Here is an 11061-nt window from a genome sequence, read left to right as displayed (position 1 = left end):
CGCTCATAGATTCTCCTCACCGGGATCTTTCGTCACGTGAGCAGTACCTTACAGCAAACGCGCGTTGCAGTGCTCCCGCTTGTTTGGTTTAACGGCTGAGCTACTATTCACGTGCCCCTCCCAACCCCAACCTCTCTCCCCACAGCGAACAGAGGATTCATGAGCTACGCTATTCCCATTGGTGTGAAGCGATGTCAGTCACTGATTACACCGAGTAGCGGAGGCAGACCTGCTGAGAAGGCGTTAACCCGGCTGAACTGCAGCCAGTTCCCGCTCCAAACTCACCGCCAAAGTGGAAAAAAAACTTAAAGTAGATATCCGTTTTTTAAATTGATTTCGATTTCCCTCCGAGGTAAGTTGTTTGTATTTGTGAAACGTCTCCTGCGGCCAGAGTCTAATGTATGGCTGAGAGGTAGGATGAGACTGCTCCGTCCGTCGGCAGAAGAAGGAGGGAGGGGGAATTTTATTGAAAGGATGATGGTGAGAGAGGGGGCGGTCAGGATGTTTGTCCCAGTGGGAACAGGAGGGTCTCATCTGTGGAAATGTTTGAGCCCACGGTGGTGGCGAGCAAAGGGGTTCACCATATTAGGGGGCAAACGCCGGCAGACTGTTGACCTGCAAGTGGGGACTACGGTCCGGGCAAAGTGTGGATAGCAGGGGTGTTGAGGGGAAGGATGTTTCGGCCTGGGCTCTTATTGGATGGGCTATAGGAGTGGAGTGGCTTTCTTCTTTTCCTGTTGTCTGTGTGATTAAAGGGAAGGTATGAACCGACCCTTTTTCGGCCGGCAGGACGTCCCAGTGGGTCTTAAAGTGCTTGGAGACTAGTTGTTCCTAAACTGTGTCAACAATTTGTCTGAAGGACCAAATACAACATTTCCAAGGCTGTTATTCACACAAAATGTGTATTTTTATGTTGATCCTGACATAAAATGTGTACTTACGCATTGTTAATGACATAAATATCATATTTATATAGTGTTAATAGCATAAAACCTGTATTTCTATATTGTTACGCACAGAGAATTGTATAATTTGTGTTCCGTGTGTTATCTGAATGTACTTGCCTGTGATGCTGCCACAAGTCAGTGTTTCTCTGTACCTGTACCTTCCCGTACTTGTGCACTTGGCAATAAATTCAACAGGACCTGGGAGATCTTAGTGAGATTTGATTAGTTATGATCACCTTGGCAGCTTGGTAGGTCAACTGTAAAGAGACAGTACGCTGTTAAATGCCAGACCCTGAACAGTGTTAATAAACAGAGGAATCTTGGATCCATGATCACAGTTCCCTGAAAGGGACCACACAGATTAATAACAACACACACAAAATGCTGATAGAACACAGCAGGCTAGGCAGCATCTACGTCGACAGCGCTTCTCCCTATAGATGCTGCCTTGCCTGTTGTGTTCTACCAGCATTTTGTGTGTGTTGTTGTTTGAATTTCCAGCATCTGCAGATTTCCTCGTGTTTACATAGATTAATAGGGTGGTTAAGACGGCAACGGGAATGCTTGCCTTTATTCGTCAAGGCATTGAGTTAAAAAGACAGGAAAATATGTTGCAGCTTTATAAAACACGAATTAGGCCACAACTGGATTATTTCATACAGCTCTGGTCGCCTCATTCTAGGAAGGATGTCAAGGCTTAGGAGAGGATGCAGATGAGGTTTACCAGGGCATTGCCCGGATACTGGGGCATGAGTTATAACGAGAGGTTGGACAAACTTGGGTTGTGTTTTTCTGGAGCCCTGCAGGCTGGTGTGAGACTTCCAGAAGGATTATAGGATTACGAGAGGCATAGATAGAGTACAGAGAAAATACATTTTCCTCGAGTTAAAATTACTTATACAAAAGGCCATGCATTTAAGGTGAGATGGGGGTTATTTTAGAAGAGATGCAAGATGTGGGAGACAAGTTCTTTTACACAGAGAGTGGTGGGTAGCTGGAATGTGCAGCCTAGCTGATGGCAGATGCATATACGTTAGTGGCCTTTAAGAGCCATTTACATCGGCAGGTTGATGTGAGGAAAATGGAAGAACATGGCCGCTGTATAGACAAAAAGCGTCAGTTTAACTGAATGTTTAATTAGCAACTTTTCTGTAAGCAACACACAGTGTGTTGGAGAAACTCAGCAGGTCAGGCCGAGGCCATTCTTCAGGACTGTAATGGAAGGAGAGAAGTCAAAGAAAAAAAAAAGGTGAGGGAGTGGAGGACGTAGTACAAGGTCGCAGGCGATTGGTGAAGCAAAGATCCGGAATGCTGATTGGTGAACGAAATAAAGGGCTGAAGAAGGGGGAATCTGTTATGAGAGGGCAGAAACGATGGATAAAAACGAAGGGGGAGGAGCACCAGAGGGAAGTTATGGGCAGATAATGGGGAATGGTGAAGGGGGTGGCAATTACCAGAAATTCGAGACATCAATGTTCATAGTGCCAGCTTAAAGGTTACCCAAACGGAATATAAGTTGTTTCTTCTCGAATCTGAGTGTACCCTTATCACGACAATAGAGGAGGCCATGGACTGACATATCGGAATGGGAATGAGAAGTGATCTCCAGTTTACGTCGTGGTTCACTGACATGCAAGAGGCCACACCGGGAACCCCGGATATAGTAGGTAACCCCAACAGGAGAAATAACGATTTCTCCTTCCGGTGATCAAGATTTTCGCCTCTCCCCCTTTCCCTATTCCACATTCTGTCCTTTTATTTCTTTACACATCTTAATACTTTATCTGGGCCCCTCCTCCGTCGCTTTCTCTTATTGTCCATCCTCCTCTCCTATAGGATTCTTTATTCTCCAGCAGCTTCCCACCCACCTGGCTTCGCTTTTTCCCTTCCAGAAGGCCTCTTTGCGCTCCCACTACCTTTTAATTTAGGCTTCTCCCCTCTTCCGTCTCAGTCCTGAAGAAGGGGCTCGGTCGAAATGTCGTCTGCCGACTCTTTTCTGCAGATGCTACCTGACCTGCCGAGTTCCTCAAGAATTTTGTAAGCTTTCATTTCATACTGGAGTAACACAGAGGTTAGAGTGTTTCTGTGATAGGGAATGGAATGAAGAATCACCAGACTGATCCCTGGAGAGGCCGCGTCATCATGCAAATAGATATAAAGCACGATAAGCCTTTAATTTAGAGAACCGAGGACGAATAAGTGAACGCATTGAAATGCACAACATCAGCAGCGGTTGAACCAATGAGAAATGGTGTGGATTGTTCGGGACTGAAATGGGGGGAAATGTCTCTAACTCCGAGGGTGGTGAATGTTTGTGAATCCCCACCTGAGAAGGCAGTAAAGATTCATGATCGTCCTCGCGTAAAACTGAGGTCGGCAGGTGTGTGGAATCGAGGAAATGAGGATCGGGCAGAAACATGTGGCTGAGATGGGAGCGCAGCCGCCATCTTGATGATCATTCGATAGGCTGAATGGCCACCTCCTGCTGTTTCTCCCTTGGTGATGTTACATTCTTAGTCTCCAGTGAGGCAGGGGGAATGCGTATAGAAGTTAGTGTTTGTAAACATTGAACTGATTTGAAAAGAACCTGCACATTTCAGGTCTGGGTGTAAACTGTATGGCGGTCTGGTATGGGGGCCGAACCCGTAAATCGTTGACCCAAGAGTGGAGAAAGGGGGACGAAACGGAGGTGTAATTATGAAATAATGTGGAAAATGCTGCAGGTGGGTCATGCGCATTTGAGGGGCGAAGAGAAGAGTCACCAGTTTAGGAGAGAGACCTTCAGCCCGTCACTACATCCCGCTCCATTTTCCCATTTTAGCGCAGATCTGCAACATCTGCGGGTTTGTTTCTCATTGTTGTGCATTTTAATCTTTCTTCCGTTCTGTCAAGGCAATAAGATCCAGATCTGTCACGTCCTCTCGTTCTGGGTGGGTATTTTTTTTTCTTGACTCATTTCACTGTTACGAGCTGCAGTGCATTTAATGTTTCCCGATGTACGACCGTATTTAAGGGAGAATTAAGCCTTTCCATTGATCTGTGTGTCTCCAAAATGTGTACACTTCAGTGAAGCCTCCTTCCAGAGGATTCAAATCTGCAAACAAGGTTCTCTAATATTTCCACCAAAATAAAATAGGGAGTAGAATTATTATTATTATTATTATTATTATTATTATTATTATTATTATTATTATTATTATTATTATTATTATTATTATTATTATTATTATTATTATTATTATTAATAATAATTTTTTTGAACAACTCTGTGCTCCATGGTCTATGGTCTATGCTCTTTGCTCCGCCTCCAAAAGTCCCGCCCCGGCTCTGAAGACGCGGGGGCTCAAATTGCGCATGCTCAGTCTTGGTTTGCTTTCCGTTCTGAGTTGAAGCGCATCGTCGCGGGGAGGCGGGGGTAGGATCGCTGTCTGCGAGGCAAATACATCAAGTTCCCACCGGTGAGTATTTGAGGTCCTTCCGAGCGGGCATGTTTGAGTCCCGTTAATTCACCCGAACTGGCGGGTCGGTCCGGGTTGTAGGACCTTCACAGCCAACCGCCTGAGATGAGCCGCCGCTCAGCACTTGTTGCTTTAGCCCGAGGAACGGGTAATCTGGTGATGCCGGGACTGCAATCATCAGTTGCGCTGTACCTGGGGAAATTCGGCCTGTTGCAGCCGGAGGTTAAACGGAGTAATCGCGTTTGCGGGACGCTGCTCCATGTGTATAAGCAGTTTTATCTTTCGTCAGTTCAGACTAGGTAATGAGATCCAGATTTGTGACGTCCCCTCTTTCTGTGTGGGCTGTTTTTTTTTTGTTTCTTGACTCCATTCCACTGTTTCGACCCGCCGAAGAGCAGCGAATGTTTCCGGGTACATAACCCTATTAATGCGAGAATTAAGCCTTTTCCTCTTGCCTGTTCCTCAAAAATTTGTACACTTCGATGAAATCACCCTCCCGAAGTTCCGGAGCTGAAACTCAGACTGTCTAATGTTTCCACACAATTTAAGTGAGGAATGGTTTATTATTGCCATGTACTAACGTACAGTGAAAATTTTGTCTTACATACCATCCACACAGATCAATATGTTACACCTTCTTGTTCAATTTCCTTCCAGCTTGTACCTCACCACGTCAATGATATATGTCAACAATCTTTTTTCTAACCTTTGTCTCATTCTCAAGTATTGTACTGCACTTTTACTTTACTATGTTTTCCAGGAACTGTGTCTCTTTGTTCGGTTAATTGATGTTTAATTGAATACAGCACGAGGCAGGGTAAAGGCAGCCATTAAGCCATTTAAATTTTAGTTTCAGCCTTACAAAATGGCTTCTGTGCTGATTTTTGTCACAATGAAACGCAGAGCATATTATGTTGAGTTTGTTATTTCCTTTCTCGATGATTTTCGGTTAACCACTTCCTCCGTTTTCAGGGTAACAGCCCTCGGTAGCTGCAAGAAATGTTGCACACATTTATCGCTCTGTGGTCACCGCTTCGTAGCGTAGAGAAAGTGGCCTCGGGAGCAACTGCAACAGAGAGATAGTGGGAGGAAAGGATGCTGTGAGCATTGACTGTATGGAATGTATTACACACGCGTAGGAATGGACTGAGAACTAACAAATTAGGAGGGGTGGGGCTGGCATTACACAGATCTGTTGAACAGTATTGGGCGCCCCCAACATTTTGCAGTCAGATAATATCTGTGCAGTAAGAGAGAGAGAGGGAGAGAGGGAGAGAGGGAGAGAGGGAGAGGGGGAGGGGGAGGGGGAGGGGGAGAGACAGGGAGAGGGAGAGGGAGGGGGAGAGAGAGGGAGAGGGAGAGGGAGGGGGAGAGAGAGGGAGAGGGAGAGGGAGAGGGAGGGAGAGAGAGTGAGAGAGGGAGAGGGAGGGGACAATGTTCTTTTGCAGGAATTTTGAAGTAAGATGGATAGACGATCATTAGGTTCAGTTTGTGAATCGGAAATGCCAGGATCACCACGACAAATCGTCGGTCCCAAAGCGTCACTGAGCAGTCTTTATGTAGGTTATAATACTTGTTTGGTTCCAGTTCCACCTTAATATGTGAATCAGAAGTGGCAGGAAACCCACGGCAAATCGCCGGCAGCGAAGCGTCGCAGGGGAGCTGCAATACTGGAATGGAGTCCCTGAGATTATAGAACAGGCAGTATACAAGCTCTACTCCAGGTTGTTCAGCTGGGTTTGAATCTCTTCAGTTTGCAGCGAAAAAGATGATCGGAGCGTTTGGACTTTGGTTGTGGGGAAATCACCGATTACACCGCCCAGCGGAGCCGAGCTTGCCAATCATGATGACGTTTTAGAAAGAGACAACAATGTTGACCCGACTCGATGTCAGCAAACACAGGACGATAACTCAAGTTGGATTTAGCGAATGGAGGCTTGTGACGACTGTGATGTGCATGTTGGTATTGAAATATGTCATTCATGACTTTGATTTGTTTATGAATACACATAGCACGGCTAGCAAGTTGTGATACTAGGGAGTCTTCAGGGGGTCTTGTTGATATTGCAACATGTTATCATGTACTTCAAAGAGATGTTGGTCAGTGATGGAGATAGACTGAGATACAGGAAATGGTTTTCAATTTGGACAAGTGAAAGATGGTGCGTTTTGGACCGTGAAACCGTGGTGCGCCTGGTATGCTGAATGACGGCGCACCAAGCGTTGTGGAACAGAGCGAGCTGGGGTTTACCAGGGTAACTTTCGCTGAAAGCGGACGTGCAGGTATAGAGGGTGGAAAAGAAGGCTTTATCCATGCTGGCCTTATTCAGTCAGGCATTGAGTTTTGGTTTGCAGACATCGTATTGCAGTTATATAAATAGCCTGTGAGGCTACACCGAGTATTCCGTAGAGTTGTGGTCACCATATTGTAGGAAAACTATTATCGAGCTGGAGAGGGTGATGAAGAGATTGATGAGGATTCTGCCTGTGCTAGAGGGCCAGGTTATACGGAAAGGTTGGTCAAGTTGGATCTTTATTCCACGGAGCACATACAAATTTGGGTGACCTTGTAGGTTTATAAAATCAAGCGGGAGAAAGAAATCGATAACCATCCCCTTTGTCTTGTTGACATTGGGAAAGAGGTTATTTGACTGGCTCCAGGTCTTAAGCTGTTTTCTCTGTATGACATTTCATTATTGTTCCTGATGAGCCCCACCACACTGTGTCATCGGCGATTTTAATTTCAGTGTGGTTGTTGGGTGTTTGGCCATGCAGACTGTGTGAGTGGAGTGTACAACAGTGGGCTCAGCACACAGCCAAGTTCTGGATAATGGGAAGGAACAGCGGTTGTGCAACCTGACTGTCTGTGGTCTGTTAGCTAGGAAGCCCAACATCCAGTTGAGCAGTGGTGTAATTAGATGGCTGAGAAGGAATTTGTTCACCAATGTCTGTGGGACTATAGTGTTACATGCCGAACTGAAATTCAGAAACAGCATTCTGACACAAGTGTCCCTGTTTTCAGTGTGTGTCAGGTCAAGGGGAATGACAGACGCTATGGCATCTGTCCTGGAGTGATTCGGTACGTACGTTTATTGGTGAGTGCCCAGTGAGTAAGGATTGGAGTTTTTGATATGTGCCGTTATCAGCCGTTCAATGCACGCCACACTAACTGGCGTCAGATCGGTTTGTTCTGAATGTGTAGAGTTCGTTGGTACAGGGATGATGGTGGCTGATTTGAAGCAGGTGAGAACGGCAGCCTGGAAGAGTGAAGTGTTGGCAATGGCCGTGAAGAGATCAATGCGCTGATGTGCACACTGTATGCGAGCTCAGCCTGGATGTTTTCTGGCCCAGCACCCTTGCAGAGACCTTATTACGTCTTCTGTTACAGACATTGACTGCTCGGCTCTCGGGGTGGCGGGGGGTAGTTTTCGTGACTGGCTTGTGTTGTGCCTCGAAGCAGTGCTTAGAGCGCCAGGGAGGGAAGCGTTACTGGTACAGTCAAGGCAACCTTTTCCCTCACGTAGTCTGTGAAGCCCTTGATGCCCAGCTACATACACCAGGCTTCGTTTCCCAGGGTTGGGGAGTCCGATCGAAGGAATATGAGAGGTAATCTCAATACACAGAGGTAGTGAGTACCTGGAATGAGCTGTTCAGTGTTTGCATCATTGGTTATCACGTCGGGTTCAGTATCCTCACCGTGTTTGGAAATTCCTTCTCACTGTCGTCTGTCTGTGAGCAGCTGAAATTAAAGAAAAACTCAAGATGCTGGGAACTTGAAATCAAATTAGAAATTGTTCAAAGCCATCCGACACAGGGTGTTAGACCGGAAAAAAAATTATCTTTCGTCAGATTATCTGTTGAGTTTTTGTTTCATTTGTAGCTTGTTAGCACGCTGCCTTGGAAAGATTCAAGTCTCTTGGGAAACGAGGTTGTGTGGAACTGGGAAATTGGATTGAAAACTAACAGATGGAATTTAATACAGATAAGTGTGGGGTGTTGCATTTTGGCAGGGCAAACGAGTATATAACTTACTCATTGACTAGTAGGGGGTCTGCAATGTGGGACAAAACAAATTGACATGGGAATACAGATCCATTAAGGGAGAAGCAGAGTTAGATAGTGTCTTAAAGAGATCCCATGTTGGAAAACCCCTGCTGGATTTATACAAGTGTATTGTAGTATAAATAGTGTGAATGCAGTTAAGCGCTTGCCCATCTGAGGGTGAATTTAGGGCAAAAAGACAGACAGACAGACTTTATTGATCCCGAGGGAAATTGTGTTTCGTTACAGCCGCACCAACCAAGAATAGTGTAGAAATATAGCAATATAAAACCATAAATAATTATATAATAACAAGTTAATCATGCCAAGTGGAAATATGTCCAGGACCAGCCTATTGGCTCAGGGTGTCTGACACTCCGAGGGAGGAGTTGTAAAGTTTGATGGCCACAGGCAGGAATGACTTCCTATGACGTTCAGTGTTGCATCTAGGTGGAATGAGTCTCTGGCTGAATGTACTCCTGTGCCTAACCAGTACATTCTGGAGTGGATGGGAGACATTGTCCAAGATGGCATGCAACTTGGACAGTATCCTCTTTTCAGACACCACTGTCAGAGAGCCTACAACATCACTGGTCTTACGAATGAGTTTGTTGATTCTGTTGGTGTCTGCTACCCTCAGCCCGCTGCTCCAGCACACAACAGCAAACGTAATAGCACTGGCCACCACAGACTCGTGGAACATCCTCAGCATCGTCCGGCAGATGTTAAAGGACCTCAGTCTCGTCAAGAAATAGAGACAGATCTGACCCTTCTTGTAGACAGCCTCAGCGTTCTTTGACCAGTCCAATTTATTTTCATTTCTTATCCCCAGGTATTTGTAATCCTCCACCATGTGCACACTGACCCTTTGGATGGAAACAGGGGTTACCGGTGCCTTAGACCTCCTCAGGTCCACCACCATCTCCTTAGTCTTTTTCACATTAAGCTGCAGGTGATTCAGCTCAGCCTCATCTCCCTTGCTGATGCATCCAACTATGGCAGAGTCATCAGAAAACTTCTGAAGATGGCAAGACTCTGTGCAGTAGTTGAAGTCCAAGGTGTAGATGGTGAAGAGAACGGGATACAGGACAGACCCCTGTGGAGCCCCAGTGCTGCTGACCACTCTGTCTGACACACAGTATTGCAAGCGCACGTACTGTGGTCTGCCAGTCAGGTAATCAATAATCCATGACACCAGGGAAGCATCCACCTGCATCACAGTCAGCTTCTCACATAGCAGAGCTGGGCGGATGGTGTTGAACGCACTGGAGAAGTCAAAAAACATGACCCTCACAGTGCTCGCCGGCTTGTCCAGGTGGGTGAAGACACGGTGCAACAGGTAGACAATGGCATCCTCAACACCTAGTCGGGGCTGATAGGCGAACTGGAGGTGGTCTAAGTGTGGCCCAACCATAGGCCGGAGCTGCTCTAGATCAAGTCCCTCCAGGGTCATGATGTGGGAGGTCAATGCCACCGGTCTGTAGTCATTAGAGCCACTGGGGCGCGGCGTCTTCGGTACAGGGACGAGGCAGGACTTCTTTCACAGCACAGGAACCCTCTGGAGACTCAAGCTAAGGTTGAATACATGGTGAAGTACTCTACATAGATGTGGGGGGGGGGCACAGGCTTTGAGCAGCCTGGGGTTGACACCATCCGAGCCTGCAGCCTTGCTTGTGTGGAGACGTTTCAGCTGTATTCTCACATGTTCAGCTGTGAAGCCCACCGTGGTGGTTTCAAATGTGGAGGTGTGTAGTCACGAAAGCACGGTAGGGGGCTGTGAGGAAGGGTAGGAGTGGACAGTAGAGTATGTGGTGGTTGGGAGCCGACAACAGAAGAATCATGAGGGGATGGGCAGGGGCCACTGTGTCAAATCTGTTGAAGAGCAGGTTAAGTTCGTTGGCCCTGTCCACACTGCCTTCTGCTCCTCTGTTGCTAGTTTGCCGGAACCCAGTGATGGTCCTCATCCCACTCCAGACCTCTCTCATGTTGTTCTGCTGGAGTTTCCACTCAGGCTTCCTCCTATACTTGTCTTTAGACTCCTTGATCTTGGCTTTCAGGTCCCTCTGTATTGTCCTCAGCTCCTCCCTATTTCCATCTCGAAACACCCTCTTTTTAGCGTTCAGGATGTCCTTAATGTCCTTTGTTACCCATGGCTTGTTATTTGAATAACAAAGGACAGTTCTTGCCGGAACATTGCAGTCCACACAGAAGTTGATGTAACCAGTGATGCACTCTGTGAGCCCATCAATGTCCTCTCCATGTGGCTCACAGAGGGCCTGCCAGTCTGTCACGTCAAAACGATCCTGGAATGCCTCATAAGCCTCCCCCGACCATTTCCTCACTGACCTCGAGGTTGCAGGTTTACTCTTCACCAGATGCACGTAGCAGAGTTTGAGATGCACCAAGTTGTGTTCTGACCTTCCCAGTGGTGGAAGAGTAGAGGAGCTGTACGCATCCTTAAAAAGTGAAATACTTAAGGGAATCTGAGGGGTAACTGCTTCACTCTGAGGGCGGTGCGAATGCTGAAAGAGCTCCCAGCCGTATTAGAGATGAAGGTTCAATTGTAGTATGTAAGAGATGTCTGTGTAGGTACATAGGTGAGGGTGGTCTAGAGG

The 11061-nt window shown here is 46.7% G+C and overlaps 1 protein-coding gene across 1 annotated transcript in view; it reads left to right on the top strand.

Annotated features, from left to right (window-relative positions):
- Window positions 1–4318: 4318 nt before the first annotated feature.
- The window catches only part of LOC140723620 (NACHT, LRR and PYD domains-containing protein 3-like), a 51906-nt gene continuing 45163 nt past the window's right edge, over window positions 4319–11061 (top strand). Inside the window, exon 1 of the mRNA XM_073038194.1 lies at window positions 4319–4405. The gene's annotated coding sequence lies outside the window, so the exon portion shown is untranslated. The remainder of the gene's footprint in view (window positions 4406–11061) is intronic.

This window comes from Hemitrygon akajei, unplaced genomic scaffold, assembly GCF_048418815.1.
Source record: "Hemitrygon akajei unplaced genomic scaffold, sHemAka1.3 Scf000121, whole genome shotgun sequence".
Lineage (NCBI taxonomy): Eukaryota > Metazoa > Chordata > Chondrichthyes > Myliobatiformes > Dasyatidae > Hemitrygon > Hemitrygon akajei.
This window is presented reverse-complemented; position numbering and strand designations above follow the sequence as displayed.